This window comes from Paroedura picta, chromosome 4, assembly GCF_049243985.1.
Source record: "Paroedura picta isolate Pp20150507F chromosome 4, Ppicta_v3.0, whole genome shotgun sequence".
Lineage (NCBI taxonomy): Eukaryota > Metazoa > Chordata > Lepidosauria > Squamata > Gekkonidae > Paroedura > Paroedura picta.
In genome coordinates, this window is record NC_135372.1 from 140,508,592 (window position 1) to 140,525,757 (window position 17,166).

At 49.0% G+C, this 17,166-nt stretch overlaps 1 long non-coding RNA gene across 1 annotated transcript in view; it reads right to left on the bottom strand.

Annotated features, from left to right (window-relative positions):
• Positions 1–15,198, bottom strand: part of LOC143836897 (uncharacterized) — a 33,863-nt gene extending 18,665 nt beyond the window's left edge. The window contains exon 1 of the long non-coding RNA XR_013230825.1: positions 15,004–15,198. This is a non-coding gene — a long non-coding RNA (uncharacterized LOC143836897). The remainder of the gene's footprint in view (positions 1–15,003) is intronic.
• Positions 15,199–17,166: the final 1,968 nt, after the last annotated feature.

Here is a 17,166-nt window from a genome sequence, read left to right on the forward strand (position 1 = left end):
ATGGAGCCAAGGCCCACCTCTCCCTAAGCGGATCTAATTAACGGAGCCCCTCTCCTTCCAGAGTGGCTCGGCTGATTATCAACCCACCATATGGCCCTGGAGACCGGCCGCAGGGTCAGGGGTTGGAGGGGCAGGGGACGCTCCGAAATTCCGTCTTTCTTCAGCTTTGACCCGGGTAGGCAGCTAATCTGGTGGTTCGCCAGAGAGTCCTGCAAAAGGCCATGAACACACTTCCCTCCGCAGCCCTTTCAAAGGCGAAAAGGGTCACGGGGAGTCTGTCTCCCCCCCCCTCCGCCCCTTCCTCCCCAACCCACTTTGGGGATGTTTAACTGGCTCATTGGAGAATCTCCACCATCTGCAGCGAGGTCCTTACAAGTGATCTTGAATGTACTCAACGGCTTAACGCAGGCGACACTTTAATTTCATTAACATTTTAATTAGTTAGCAGATTCAGCGTGGAACGGGGAGAAGAAAGGAGGGATTGAGTGGGGAGCACGTGTGTTGGCGGGATGAAACTGCGCTCCTGGAAGGAGGAATTGCGGGCCTGCATTTCACTGGGAAACGGTGGAATAATTTCAGGTGGGGAGCCATGTTGGCCTGAAGCAGCAGAACAAAGTTCCTCTCCAGGAGCACCTTGAAGATCAACTAAGTTTTATTTGAGGAATATGTCTTTGGGTCCATACACACCTCAGATAGATTCAGGTGGGGAGTCACGGTGGTCTGGAGCAGTAGCACAAAGGGCCCCTTGTAGGTCAACAATATTTTATTCAAGCTGTAAGGTTTGTTGGTCTTAAAGGTGTCCCTGGGCTCAAATTTTGTTCAGTGGGATAACTTGTTTTTTGAAAAAGGGAAACACTATGCTTGTATGCTGGAATTCCCTGCGTTCCATAAGGGAGCTAGATTTGAGTCCAGAAAGATTTTCCTTTTGAAGGGTCACCGTTCTCCTCCTCAGGTGATATAGAATCACAGAATCAGAACCATAGAGTTGGAAGGGATCTCCAGGGTCATCAAGTCTAACCCCCTGCACAATGCAGGAACTCATAACTACCTGCCTACCCAAAGTGACCCCAATTTCATGCTCAAGTGATTCCCTCCTCCAAAAATCACTGAATGTAGCCTGGCCTGGAGGAAATTCACCTACCATTCCACAGTGCTGATCAGCAATTCCCTGGGGAAGAAGAAGAAGAAGAAGAAGAAGAAGAAGAAGAAGAAGAAGAAGAAGAAGAAGAAGAAGAAGAAGAAGAAGAAGACGACGACGACGACGACGACGATGACGACGAGGTGGTGTTGGAGGAGGAGGAGGAGTGGATTCTTACATGCCACTTTCCTCTCCCTACAACAGACACCCTGTGGGGTAGGTGAGGTTGGGAGACCAGTGATATTACTGTTTGGTCAGAACAGCTTTATCAGTACTGTGATGAATCCAAGGTCACCAAGCTGGCTGCACATAGGGGAGTGTAGAATCGTTCCCGGCTCGCCAGATTATAAATCCACACTCCTAACCACTTCACCAAGCTGGCTGCAAGGAAGGGCCACAACACTGGCACATCCCTTCCTGACCACCCACTCCCAATCTGCCTAAGTTAATAAAATCAGCATTTCTGTCATATGCCTATCTAGCCTTTGCTTAAAAACGTCCAGAAAAGGAGAACCCACCATCTCCTGAGGAAGCCTGTTCTACTGAGGAACTGCTCTAAGTGTCAGAAACTTCTTCCGGATGTTTAGCCAAAAATTCTTTTGAATTAATTTCATCCCATTGGTTCTGGTCGGTCCCTCCGGGGCAAGAGAAAACTCTGCTCCATCCTCCATATGGCAGCCTTTTAAATACTTGAAGATGGTGATCATATTACCTCTAAGTCGTCTTCTCTCCAGGCTAAACAGACCAAGCTCCCTCAAACTTTCCTCATAGGACTTGATCTCCAAACCCTTCACCATCTTTGTAGCCCTCAGTTACTCTACATCTTTCTTCAGTGTGTTTGACCCCCCAAAGGGGTCCCGACCCCCAGGTTGAGAACCACTGATCTAGTTAGGAGCTAATCTACTCAGACCCTGCACATCTGACAGAATTGTCTCCATTTAATGCTTTTTCCCAATGACATCATCTTTCCTGGTAGCTTTTCCCCATCAATTGCTGGTACATTCAGGTGAGACCACCATGTCTAGGCATCCACTTGTCCCCGAGAATCAAATAGGGCCAACACATGAGACACTCCCTGTGTATTACACCAACTCTGGAGGTCTCCCGGTAAAGCAGTGAAGGCATGATTGCCAAAGCCTGGCTCACTGTTAGCAAAGTCTTTGCTTCGTTTATTTTGCAAAATTAATCCTACCAAGACATTGTTGCTGGGCTGCCATGTCCAAACATAGCCTGAAGATATAAAAAAGGGACAGAGACTAGCCATCCCTGTTCTTGTGATTTTGGCTCTCAAACTTGTGATTTTGTTCTGTTCTTATGATTTTGGGTCTCATACACAAACCCAGCCTGCAGGCTGGGCTTCTGCTGCTTCTTCTACTCCCCAGTCCTGGCCTGTCTTCACATTGGATGGTAATTATAACTTTCTCTGACCCAGATCTTCATTCCCTATCGCAAACGATCACCTCTTTTGTTTCCTCTGCATTTACGCGTTAGCTTAAATTTGTGTGTTTGTATAATAGGGACTTTTAATTTTGTTTTCAAATTTAAATCCTTAAAAAAAAATTAATTTCCAAAAATTGCCTCTGCCTGAGATTTCCAGCCAGATACTCTCCCTACTTACAAAGGTGGAGGATCTCACTAGTAGCTCCTCTCACAAAACTTTATCTCCTGGAATTGGCCCTCATAAATTCAGGAGACAGGTCTATTTCAGGTAACCTTTTTGGACCCCAGCTCAATCCGCTAGCAGCAGATCTTTCCAAAGGCCCACAAAAAATTAGCTCCATAGGGGCTCAGGGCCAGCAGGAGGTGCTCGGGATCCAAAACCCTTGAGAGGAAAGGAGGGAGAAGGCGAGAAACTCTCTTTCCCCAGTAAGATAGTTTCGTCGGCAGCGAGACAATTGAGATATTTCCAGAAAATAAACGGCATTAGCGAGCCAGTGAGGCAGTTCAGCCATCACAAGATCTAAACATAAATAAATGATTTAAATCAAACTGCGCTAAGAGAACTATGCAGGGAACAGCTATTCAGTGGCTGTCGAGATGCAAGTTTCATTAATGTTTGGCAACTCTGAGAGGTACACACAACGGATGCAGACAATAGTGCTTAATTGCCTGTCAGCTTTCTTCGAGGTGTTCTGTTTCTGGAGCCTTGTTAATTCTGGAGGGCGGAGTGGCGCCTGGGGGAATGGCGCCGCTTTGCAGGCAGAAAGTCCCAGGGTCAGTCCCCACCGTTTAGGGTTGCTAGTCTCCAGGTGAGGCCTGGAGTTCTCCTGGAATTATGACTGACAACAGCGATCAACTGGGATCAGAACTGACCACTGAGTCCCCAGCTGGCCCTGAACGCTGCCTTCGCTGGGCTACACCCCAAATCTCCAAGAATTTCCCAAGCCAGAGAAGAAAAATCTACCAGCATCTCTACTTCAGTGTTCAAGACATGTATGTGTGTTTAGTGCCATAGAATTATAGAATTGGAAGGGACTTGAATTCATAGGGCCACGAATTCATAGGGTCATGGTTAAGGGTAACACATACACACACACAGCGCATGCATGCATGCATACATGCACACACTGGAATGATCTAAGTGGGAGTTTTTGGGGGGAGGGGGTAACACGAAGATGATCTGGGGCCAAGGGACCAAGCCCTATGAAGATAGGTTGAGGGACTTGGGAATGTTCAGCCTGGAGAAAAGGAGGTTGAGAGGGGACATGATAGCCCTCTTTAAGTATTTGAAAGGTTGTCACTTGGAGGAGGGCAGGATGCTGTTTCCGTTGGCTGCAGAGGAAAGGACACGCAGTAATGGGTTTAAACTACAAGTACAACGATATAGGCTAGATATCAGGAAACAATTTTCACAGTCAGAGTAGTTCAGCAGTGGAATAGGCTGCCTAAGGAGGTGGTGAGCTCCCCCTCACTGGCAGTCTTCAAGCAAAGGTTGGATACACACTTTTCTTGGATGCTTCAGGATGCTTAGGGCTGATCCTGCGTTGAGCGGGGGGTTGGACTAGATGGCCTGTATGGCCCCTTCCAACTCTATGATTCTATGATTCTATAATTTCAGTTTCTAAATGTCTGTGTAGAACAATAGACATCTTCTCTGTGAGTTTCTTCCCTTCATGTAGAAAATATGGATGATCATTCCATCATAACAAGAGAACAAAATCTGGGTCCAGGGACCAAGCCCTAGGAGAAAAGTTGGAGGGACTTGGGAATGTTCAGCCTGGAGAAGAGGAGGTGGGGAGGGGACAGGAGAGAAGAGTGGGATATGAACCGAGTAACGAAAGCCTATGATTTGGAAGAGCAAAAATTGAGTCCAGGGGCACGTTTAAGACAAACAAAGATTTATTCAAGGCGTGACCTTTCATGTGCAGGCCCTCTCCCTCAGACAAAATTGATTTGGAGACATCAGTAAAGGGATGTGGCCCACTTTGGGTCCCCTTTAGAATCATAGAATCATAGGATCATAGAGTTGGAAGGGGCCATACAGGCCATAGAATCATAAAATCATAGAGTTGGAAGGGGCCATACAGGCCATCTAGTCCAACCCCCTGCTCAACACAGGATCAGCCCAGAGCATCCTAAAGCATCCAAGAAAAGTGTGTATCCAGCCTTTGCTTGAAGATGGCCAGTTCTCTTTGTAGAGAAGGGAAGGGGAGAAGCCAAGAAAACCAATGATTTGGGGGAGGCGACACAGGTGGGCTTGAGAGTAGAGCATCTTGTTGCGTTTGGGCCAGGCCAGGGCATGTGTCCAGCAAGGGCCACTCTCCGGCTGCCTCCTCGGGCCGTCCAGCTTCGGCCACCCACTCCCCACCCAGCCGGGGCTGGACCCAAAGCTGCTTGCCCTGCCACAACCACTGGGAAAAGGTTTGACCCTCAAAGGGGTCCCGAACCCCAGGTTGAGAACCACTGATATAGATATATTTGGCAGAGAAAAATGAGTCTACACAAGTCAACAAGAAGGTATCAACCTTCCCCCCCCCCCCATGGGCCCAGTTAGGAAAAACCAATAGGAAACTCCAACCCTCGTCCATCTGCTCTTTAATTCCCATTCCGTCGAAGTCACGCGGCTGGCAAAAAAACAACGTTTTAATTTAAATTCAATTTCTGATCCCGCATTCATTCCCCGGCACGGCCGCAGAGAGGGGATTTCATTAAAGGGTTTAATAGATTTTGCAAGAGTTGTCAGATCCAAAAAGGTTATGGAGCAAATGCATTCTCTCTGCTTCTGGAATTTCAATAGCAGTCCGGTAAACAAATTTACCATGAAAATAGAAAGGGGAGGGTCAGGAGGCTCCCCATGCAAATCTTAGGCCTCAAACCTTATTGGAATGACTTGAAGATCTCCGGGTGAAGAGTTAAGTTCCTTTACTTCTCTTTATTGTTTGCTACTGTGCGACATTTGGGAAGAACATAGGGGGACAGAGAGAAACATTAAGATACAAAAGACATCTGGGGTTGCCAACCTCCAGGTGCAGGCTGGAGATCGGACGATTGAGCTCCCGGTGACCTAATTCAGTTCCCCCGGAGAAAATGGCCATACAGGTGGACTCTACGGCCCTGTACCCCCACTTTATATGGCCCTGTACACTCCACTCGCAGAGTCTCAGGGAGGGTAACAAGAATAGGATTTACAATGAAACCTGCTCGTTAAGGAATAAAATTAAAGAATAAAAATACTCATTTAAAATACCAAGTGGACACTGCATCTCCTCCATAAAACTGACTACCGGATCCCCACCTCATTGATCTCAGGGTGGGTATAATAGGGCAACCTGGGCAAAGGTGGTAAGAATTTTACCCTGGAGATAGAGGGGGCAAAGAGAAGAAGAGTTGGTTCTTAGATGCCGTTTTCCTCTACTCGAAGGAATCTCAGAGCAGCTTACAATTGTCTTCCCATTCCTCTCCCCACAACAGGCACACTGTGAGGGAGGTGAGGCTGAGAGAACCCTGAGATTACTGAAGAAGTTGGTTCTTATATGCTGCTTTTCTCTACCCGAAGGAATCTCAGAGCGGCTTACAATTGCCTTCCCTTTCCTCTCCCCACCACAGATACCCTGTGAGGGAGGGGAGGCTGAGAGAGCCTCTAAATCCTGCAGCCAGGAGGCAACCTCAGGGGAATGCCTCAACCTCCGTGCCCTGTTGTTTGCCCTACAGAGAAAGTGATAAAATGGGCCACTGGTTTGATTCAGCAGGGCTCTTCTTAGGAAGGCCTCAGCCTCTCTGCCCTGTTGCTGGCCCTCCAAAGGAACTGGTTGGTCATTGTCTGAGACAGGATGCTGGATTGGATGGACCCCTGGTCTGATCCAGTTGGGCTCTTCTGAGGTTCTTATGAAGGCCTTGGCTTCTATGCCTTGTGGTTGGCCCTCCTGAGGAATTGGTTGGCCAGCATGTGAGACAGGAGGCTGGACGAGATGGACCACCAGTTTGATCCAGCAGGGCTCTTCTTACATTCTTATGAAGACCTCAGACTCTATCCCCTGTTATTCCTCCAGAGGAACTGGTTGGCCAGATGCTGCCATCTGACCCAACAGGGCTCTTCTTAGATTCTTATGAAAAGGAAAAACAGAGTGAGGCTTAAGCATCACTCATGAAAATGGCCTTTGCATTCCCCTCTCCCCACCCTTGTAAATGAAAATATTCTTACGTTCTTATGATCCCTCACCATGGACATCAGTTGTTATTCCAGATCTCCAGGTCCCACCTGGAGGTTGGCAATGCTAACCATTGTTAGGACACCAACCACACAGTTCCTAGATGGTACAGAATGACAGGACACCCAATCAATGGTATTGGAGGTGCCTATATTTAGCCAGGCCTCAATGGATTTTATTTTCTCTTCTGCCACCTACTGTTTGTAATACGCAAGGACCACTAATGAAGAAAAGCGTTTTCTCACCATGGCATCTGCAGAAGGGGGGTTCTGACCACAACATTTCATAGAGAATCATAGAATCATCGAGTTGGAAGGGACCTCCTGGGTCATCTAGTCCAACCCCCCGCACTAGGCAGGACACTCACAACCCTCTCGCTCATCCACTGTCACCTGCCACCCCCTTGAACCTTCACAGAATCAGCCCCTCCGTCAGGAATAAACATTGTTCATCTTTAAGGCGCCACACTGAACTTCGGGTTTCTTTCACGAAACACGAAGCCGGCAGGCTTGCCCTCTTCTCAACTAATAAGATTTGGACAGATGTCCTTTGTGAGATTCTGAGAGCCATCCCAGTGGGAAATGAAAGCACATCCAATGGCCCCCTCCTCCGCCCCTAGGATCAAAGTGTTTCAGAAGGCATCTGGGTGTGCCCAGATTTACTATATGGCTGATGGTTGCTGTTACAAATATGAATGGTACATGGCCTACCACTGAGACCGCTGAATTGCAACTGAGAATGAAGCAATGCATCCCTCCTGGACTTAATCGAGACCTAGGTTTTCTTTTTTATTGCCAGTGCTGTTTTCCCCAGGCCTCCTACCCCTCAGCAGATCACACCTAATCCAATCACACCTGAGATTGTCATTCACCTGCCGTTGTCATTTCCTTTGGCACCTGAAATTCACTCAGCTCTGTGATATAAAGACAGGGGGAATCACATTCCATCTATATCTGAAGAAGTGAGCAGTGACTCATGACATTTTTGCTACTTTTTAAGGTGCTCTATATATCCTCTCGCCCAGGAAGGGCTGATCCATGTGATATTTTGAATGGTCTCTAGGAGTACTGAGTTCAGTTTTGGGCACCCCCATTGAGGAGGGATGTAGACAAACTGGAGCGTGTCCAGAGGAGAGGAATAAAGAGGGTGAGGGGTATGAAGACAGGGTGGGGGAGCGTGGTCTGTTTCACCTGGAGAGGAGACGACTGAGAGCGGATCTGATAACCATCTTCAAGTATTTAAAAGGCTGCCATGTGGAGGATGGAGCAGAGTTGTTCTCTCTTACTCCAGAGGGACAGACCAGAACCAACGGGATGAAATTAATTCAAAATAAATTCCGTCTAATCATACAGAAGAAGTTCCTGACAGTGAGAGCGGCTTCTCAGTGGAACAGGCTTCCTCGGGAGGTGGAGGGTTCTCCATCTTTGGAGATTTTTAACCAGAGGCTGGAGAGCCATCTGACGGAGAGGCTGATTCCATGAAGGCTCAAGGGGATGGCAGGTGACAGTGGATGAGCGAAAGGGTTGTGAGTGTCCTGCATAGTGCAGGGGTTGGACTAGATGACCCAGGAGGTCCCTTCCAACTCTGTCATTCTAGGATTCTATGATCTACACATCTGCATCCTGCACACAACAGATCTTCCACGTTCTAGCAATAACTCCACACAGTCCCCCTTCCCAGGGGAACTGGTCCAGAGGTCCAGAGATCAGCGGTAATCCCGCGAGACCACCAGGCCCTGCTGGGGTGTTTGTGTTCAGCAGCCTTATCCGGCACCCGTACGTGCAAGCGGAAAGCTCAATAGGTGTCACTTAGCACGGAGAGAGCTTACGGTCTCTGGCCTTTCAGCCCGCTCTGCTAGTCCAAGCGTGGCAGACAAGTGGAAACATTAATTTCTCTTCCGGGCGGGTTGAAGGCTGAGATGATGGAGAGGACCTACTGCTTGCTGGCTGTGCAGCGAGGAAGCTGGCTCCCATAAATAAAAAAGCAGCAAATCAATCCCCGGGAAGCCGAGCAAAAGAGTGACCCACACAGGCCTCCCTCCACTTCACAGTTCAATGAGGCCATCCCCGCAGTGGCAGGCCTTGAACACATGGCCCTGCAAATTAACGGCCTGTTGATTAGTCTCGACAGCCGCCCCTGCCCCCCTGGCCTATTTTTTAAATGTTGACCGGAGTGGAGTTTTTTTTGTTTTCTGTACAGAAACTGGGGAAAGCCTCTCCTTTTAGCTCAAGGGCGTGACTTTGGGGAATCGGCAAAGCTAGCGATCGACGAAACATAATAAAAATTGTCATCAGTATAATCGTCTTCCGGGTCGCTCAGGGCAGATTAGAATATATTAAAATAATCCATAGTTAAAACCAGGATTGTTGTTGTTAGGTGCGAAGTCGTGTCCGACCCATCGCGACCCCATGGACCTTGATCCTCCAGGCCTTCCTGTCCTCTACCATTCCCCGGAGTCCATTTAAGTTTGCACCGACTGCTTCAGTGACTCCATCCAGCCACCTCATTCTCTGTCATCCCCTTCTTCTTTTGCTGTCGATCGCTCCCAGCATCAGGCTCTTCTCCAGGGAGTCCTTCCTTCTCATGAGGTGGCCAAAGTATTTGAGTTTCATCTTCAGGATCTGGCCCTCTAAGGAGTAGGCAGGGCTGATCTCCTCTAGGACTGACCGGTTTGTTCGCCTTGCAGTCCAAGGGACTCGCAAGAGTCTTCTCCAGTACCAGAGTTCAAAAGCCTCAATTCTTTGACGCTCGGCCTTCCTTATGGTCCAACTTTCACAGCCATACATTGCGACTGGGAAGACCATAGCCTTGACTAGATGCACTTTAGTTGGCAGGGTGATGTCTCTGCTTTTTAGGATGCTGTCTAGATTTGCCATAGCTTTCCTCCCCAGGAGCAAGCGTCTTTTAATTTCTTTGCTGCTGTCCCCATCTGCAGTGATCTTGGAGCCCAGGAAAATAAAATCTGTCACTACCTCCATTTCTTTCCCAAAAACCAGGATACATATCAATTTGAAGTCCTAAAAGTAAAATTATTAACAATATTCTAGATACAGTTGCAGAAGTCAGCTGAAGAAAGATGTAGACAAACTGGAGCATGTCCAGAGGAGGGCAACAAAGATGTTGAGAGGTTTGGCGACCAAGACGTATGAGGAAAGGTTGGGGGAGATTGGTCTGTTTAGCCTGGAGAGAAGACAACTAAGAGGTGATATGAGAACCATTTTCAAGTACTTGAAGGGCTGTCATAGAGAAGATGGAGCAGAGTTGTTCTCTCTTGCCCCAGAGGGACAGACCAGAACCAATGGGGTGAAATTAATGCAAAAGAAATTCCATCTAAACCTCCGGAAGAAGTTCCTGACAGTTAGAGCGGTTCCTCAGTGGAACAGGCTTCCTCGGGAGGTGGTGGGTTCTCCATCTTTGGAGATTTTTAAGCAGAGGCTGGAGAGCCATCTGACAGACAGGCTGAGTTTATGAACGTAGGCAGATTGTGAGTGGATGGGCAGGAAGGGATGTGCCAGTCTCTTGTGGCCCTTCCTTGCCTACCCAAGCTAATTGCTGGTGTGGGATGGTAGGTGAATTTCCTCCAGGCTGGATACGGAGATCTGGGGGGGGGGGGGAATCACTTGGGCATGAAATTGGGGTCATTGTGGTTTGGCAAATAGGCATCTTTCAAGGCAAGTATTCCTCTGCAGAGCCTTCCTTGGTGGTCTCCTTTTCAGGTACTGACCCTGCTTAGCTTCTCAGATCTGACCAGAGCAGGCAATATTATGTCCTCTTCCCTCCTGAGGTGTGTTAAAGGGCCGGAGGAAACCGAGCTGGCTCTGCAAGTTGAGCCTCAGCCCCAATCAACGGGGTGTGCCGTGAAACAGAAGAAAGAGACCTTTCACTCCTCTGAAAATCTTACAGGCTTCTAAAACAGACCCAGGTGGGCATGGGAAGAAGTGCGTCTACACACAAAAAACGTATACCAGGAATAGATTCATAGAATCATAGAGTTGGAAGGGGCCATACAGGCCATAGAATCATAGAATCATAGAGTTGGAAGTGGCCATACAGGCCATAGAATCATAGAATCATAGAGTTGGAAGGGGCCATACAGGCCATAGAACAGGGGTAGTCAAATTGTGGCCCTCCAGATGTCCATGGACTACAATTCCCAGGAGCCCCTGCCAGCGAAAGCTGGCAGGGGGCTCCTGGGAAATGTAGTCCATGGACATCTGGAGGGCCGCAGTTTGACTACCCCTGCCATAGAATCATAGAATCATAGAGTTGGAAGGGGCCATACAGGCCACCTAGTCCAACCCAAAGCTTGTTGGTCTTAAAAGGGGCCCCTAGAGTCAAACTTTGTTTGGAAGTTTCCACAAAGCCACTGGTTTCTGTGTTGTTATGCCTATAAGCCACAAGGTGGTAGTGAAGTACCATGGAAGAGAACAGCTAAGTTTTGCTAATGCACCAGGAGGCTGTATTAGCCCTGCTGAATCAGGCCAATAATCCATCTAGTCATTGAATCTCAACTCACACAGTGGCCAGCAAGTTCCGGACCCCCAACAAGAAGGCACAGAGACGGAGGTTTTCATAAGGACATCAGAGGAGCCCTGCTGGATCAGACCAGGGGTCCATCCAGTCCAGCTTCCTGTCTCACACAGAGACCAGACAGTTCCTCTGGAGGGCCAACAATAGGGCATCCCTGTTATTGCCGATCCCTGGCCCTCAAGAGGTACATTTGACCTCAATCAGGCACGGAACCTTTCCGGTCCTGGCCCCTTGCTCATGGAATGAGCTCCCGGAAGATTTGCGGGGGCCCTTCAAGAGTTAGCTCAGGTTCAAAGGGCCTGCAAGACGGAGCTCTTCCGCCAGGCATTGGGTTGGTGCCGGTAATTTAGGAGCATCAGCACTGGCCCCCTCCGGAGACAAATTCCCCCTGGAAACAAGAATGCTGATTGGCCATTGTTAGATACTGGTTGGCGACAGGATTTTAAATAAATGTTTGTCTGGTTTTATAGTTAAGTAACTGTTTCATAGTTTTAACTCTGTGTGATCTATTTCATGTTGTTAACCACCCCCAGCCGGCTTTTGGGAGAGGCAGTATATAAATCGAATGAATGAATGAATGAATGAATGAATGAATGAATGAATGAATGAATGAATGGCAAATCACATAGGAAGCGGACACCTCTTTGTCCGTTTCTGGGCCCTTCACTAAAGCGCACTGCACCTGCCTCTCTGTCTGGCGAACAAATGCTGCCATGTTGCTAGCGCATGTGACTGATGCAGAACAATGGCTTTGCTCTTAAGCATGACAACGGGCCCATTCTGCTCGGCAGGTGTGCGGAATCTCGCTTCCTGAGGCCGCCTGCAGCTTTCTAAGCTGGCTCTAAAATCACTCCATTCTGCTCTGTCCCTCTTTGAATTTGCATTTTAGTATGGAATAGTGGTTAGATGAGAAGCAGGAAGAACTGGGTTCGAAGCACAGTCTGCCGTGGCAGCTTGCTGGGGGATCTTGGGCCAGGCTGTCCCTCCCCGCTAGTGTTGCCAACCTCCAGGTGGGGCCTGGGGAGAACCCAGAATGACAGCTGGACTTCAGACTACAGAAATCAGTTGCTGAGTAGGGGAGAGACTTACCCGTCGCATGAAAGATACAAATACGCACTTGCGTTTGGCAAAGGCCACAGTTTTATTAATTTAAGCACACATGAGCGAAGGTAAACATACACCTGGCCCACTCTCCTCCCTTCTTGGCTACATAATAATGGGGGGGGGGGGAACCCTTCCGGCAGGCCTACCTGCGGGGTCCAAGCAAAACACCTGTTAAGCTCCCCCCACCCTCTCCATCAGGCATACCGGACCGCAAGGGAGGTGAACCCACGGCGTCAGCCTCAATTGGGGTCCTTCCCATCCACCTCGTTACATGTGGCCTCTGCCTTCCCATCCCATAAGACGCTGATACTGTGGCACATGCACAGCCTCACAAGGAGACTCCTGTGACTCGGCCCTAAAGTGTTCAAACCCACTGCTGTGACAAGACATAAAACATTAAATTTAGGGAGGGAGGGTGGGAGCAACTGTCACGAACCAGGCAGAAATTAATGGGATGAAATTAATTCAAAAGAAATTCCATCTAAACATCCGGAAGAAGTTCCTGACAGTTAGAGCGGTTCCTCAGGGGAACAGGCTTCCTTGGGAGGTGGTGGGTTCTCCATCTTTGGAAATTTTTAAACAGAGGCTGGAGAGCCATCAGACGGAGAGGCTGATTCTGGAAAGGTTCAAGGGGGTGGCAGGTGACAGGGGATGAGCAATAGGGTTGTCCTGCATAATGCAGGGGGTTGGACTAGATGACCCATGAGGTCCCTTCCAACTCTATGATTCTATGATTCTAGAAGACACCACTGTAAAGTCACTGGAACAATCACTTTGTCGTGACCAGGGTTGTAGTGAAATCCAAGAGGAGTATTTATTCAGTAAACTAGAACAAATAGGCATCCAAGGAGAAAGTTTGATGAGCAAACTCCTTGGTAGAGACAGACCAAAAGCCCCTGTGGAGGTTTTATACCTGGGGACGGAAAGAGGGAAAGAGCTGGGGGATTCACTAGGTGGGAAAATGCAACAGTTCTCAAGGGGACAATTGGGAACACTCTTTGATCTAAAAGTTGCAAGTGTTGAGAATTCATGGAGACCTGCAAGGCCAGGAAGCGATAAGGGCCAACTGGTGGGGAGACTCTTTGGAATGTAAAGGGAGGTGAATAGCAAACCGAGGGGTTTATGAATTTATGGCTTTGGAGGAGACCAGGGGGCCAACAACCCGGGAGCAGGCGGGAGATAGCTAAGAAACACGGGTCAGGAACTGGGGTTCATGACAGCAACAAATCCACTGATGGGCAACAACAGGAGAAACCCGGAAGCTGGGGCGCCTTTAAATTTGCCGCGCCGTAAATCTGCCCCGCGGCTGTGCTGCTATGAGCTTTCCCCCATGTGTGTCAGTGCCACTTGGAAGAAAGCACATGTGATCGCTCCTTCTTTTGCAATGGGGCTCTCGCCCACCTGAGCAACGGCTCCTGTGTGCCCAGGTAGAGGGGGAGGCATGTGTGATGGAGCTTCCCATGATGGAAATGGCTAGTGGGGGGAAGGAGCTAGGAATTTATGGCATTTCGTTAGGGATGCCAACGTCCAGGTGGGGACCTGGAGATCTACTAGGATTACAGCTAATCTCTAGACTGCAGAGGTCTGTTCTCTTAGAGCAGCCTCTCTCGACTTTCTTACTGCTGAGAAACCCCTGAAACATTTTTCAGGTTTCGAGAAACCCCAGAAGTGGGGCGATCATGCAGATTATAGGGTTGTGTACGGCGGCGGCCGAATCGGCTGTTCCAGGCTGATGCAGCCAGCGCCGCTCCCTCTGGGTCGAAACATGCTTGGTCCATTCTGTGTTGGTCTATTCGTCCCTGGCCCCAAGGAAGCACGCCTTGCCTCGACCAGGGCCAGGGCCTTTTCGGTCCTGGCCCCTACCTGGTGGAATGAGCTCCCGGGTGAGCTGCGGGGCCTGCGGGATTTGCCATCTTTCCGCAGGGCCTGTAAAACGGAGCTCTTCCACCAGGTCTATGGTTGAGGCTGGGGACAGTGAACCTCCCATTTTCTTCTCTTCATCTTATACTAATAGTGATGAGGGATGGGGTTTTGCTGTCATGTTGGTAGGTTTAATGTTTTAATGGGAATTTTAATGGGGTTGAGATTGATGTGACCCGCCTTGAGCCTATTGGGAGAGGCGGGAAAGAAATCCAACGATAACGACAACGACACCGACAACGACACCGACACCGACACCAACACCACCAACAACAACAATAACAATAACAATAACAATTCCACGTGCAGTTAGAAATGTGATGTTTTTACATTATTAGGGGCCAAGCCCATTGCTTTGGAACGCCAAAGCGAGGCTAAAACAAGGGATGGCTCCTAGTGCGGAAACAGTCCTTTCCTCCGGACATCATGGAGCCGTTCAGTAACCACAACGGAGGGGGGCAGAGAGAGCCACGTCCCCCACCCACCCAGAGCCCCTTGACGGAACGGCCGGGCTGTAAAGCACTGAGTAAAAGAAACAGATGTTCGCCGTCTCAAGGACTTAAAATCAACCCCAAGCAAAACGATTCCCTTGACAAGCCTTATGAATTATTTTTTTTCCAAAACAGCCGGCCCCCTCGCTTCCATCCCCACTTTTAATCTCACCTTTCCAGGACCGCCTCGGGTTCTTTGGCTGATCTCGGTGAAAATTAGTTTCTTCTCATCCCATCAGATAATGTTTTTGCTTCCCCCTAAAGCGCTCTCTCGATTGCTTTCCCCTCCCTGCTCTGTGCCTTACAAGAGTTTCCAGCCAAAGGGAAAAGGCCTTCAAATACGGGTTCCCCAACCTGGTCCCCAGGAGCACCACGGTGCCCTGACACGTTTTCTGTTTTTTAGGGAGTGGTTGTGGCTGGGTGGGGCTTTTGTCCGGCAAAGTTTCTGATTGGCTGTCGAAGATCTGATCGGATGTTCAGATTTTTTCTTTGAAAAATCTCTGCATTGCTTTGGCAGCAGTTGTCTCCAGAGCACAAGTATCTTCACTGTGAAACTGAAAGCAAGCTGCAGCAGCCATTTTGTCTCTCACAGTCCGTCTGGAGGGCCAACAACATGGCAGAGAGGCCGAGGCCTTCCTAAGAGCCTCAGAAGAGCCCTGCTGGGTCAGACCAGGGGTCCATCTAGTCCATCATCCTGTCTCACACAGGGGCCAACTAGTTCCTCTGGAGAGCCAACAACAAGGCAGAGAGGCAGAGGCCTTCATGAGAACATCAGAAGAGCCCTGCTGGATCATACCAGAAGTCCACCTAGTTGAAAATCCCATCTTACACTGAGGCCAACCATAGCATTCCACACCACTGAATTCCCTCCTAGGGTTGCCAGTCCGTCTGTCCTCCAGCTACTGGTGGGGGATATGGGGGTAAGGTTGGCAGAACCAGGTTAGGATAGTACTGGAGATTTGGAGACGGAGCCTGAGTCAGACCGGGACCTCTGTGAAGTACAATGCCACAGTGTCCACCTTCCAAAGCATTCATTTACTCCAAGGGAACAGATCCCCAAAGCCTGGAGCTGAGTTTTAATTTTGGGGGATCCCCAGGTCCACCTGGAGACTGGCATCTCTAGCCCCTCCCCTTTGTCAGAATCCAGTTGTTTATAACCATTATTTAGCGATGTTTATGTAGTCAGGGATATAGCAATTAGCCTTGTAGGAATTGGGAGCAGCCTGTCTCCTCTGCCTACTTTATGGCCTTCATGTCCCCTTCCTGCATTCCACCCGACCCCTTTCACCTCTAACCATCTGCTCCATTCCCTGTCCCCCCCCTCCATGTCTTGGAGCCAAATCCCTTATCTGAGTATTATAGCTATGTAATGGTCTCCCGCTTTTCTGGATTCCCACAGGAGAGGGAGGTGGGAGGGGGAATATATGTAAAGACCTGCATCTCGGGCCTCAGTTTCAACAATGGTTTGATGAGCGTACTTCCCTGCTCAATAAAGGAAATCTTTTGCTTCAAGTCAAGAGTTTGCTTTACTGGGCACTTGAAGGTCTTCACACCCTCCCTCAACCTTGCTCTCCCTGGGCTTCATTCCCCCAAATCTCCAGGAATTTCTGGCAATCTTATATCACGATCCTGTATGAATTATCGTTATCTGTTGTGTTAGCAAGTCCATCTGCCAAAATGCTGCTCTGCTCCACCAGCAAGGCTGATTAATCAGGATTTGTTAGAGATGGATGATGCAAAGAAAATGTTGGGGAAGGAAGAAGGCTGCTGAGGATCCTGTCTCTTTCTCTCTCCCCTTCGAAACCAACGACAAAGGAAGGAAGGCAAGAAGGCCCCGCCAGGTGTTGTCAGCACAAGAAACAATGCCAAGGAGCGTAAATGAGTTGTACGTTGGACAGGCCATTGCTATCCCCAAATCCCAGCAAGGAAGCACTGGAGGGGAGGACTCCATCTTGGCAAGAAATGAAGGCTGTAGGGGTCAGTTAAAAGGACCTTTGAATGGAATGGAGCCATGCTCCTCATTTTCATCTCTCCGATGAGACCAAGGATTAAGCCCTATGAAGGTAGGTTGAGGGACTTGGGAATGTTCAGCCTGGAGAAAAGGAGGCTGAGAGGGGACATGATAGCCCTCTTTAAGTATTTGAAAGGTTGTCACTTGGAGGAGGGCAGGATGCTGTTTCTGTTGGCTGCAGAGGAGAGGACACACAGTAATGGGTTTAAACTTCAAGTACAACGATATAGGCTAGATATCAGGAAAACATTTTTCACAGTCAGAGTAGTTCAGCAGTGGAATAGGCTGCCTAAGGAGGTGGTGACCTCCCCCTCACTGGCAGTC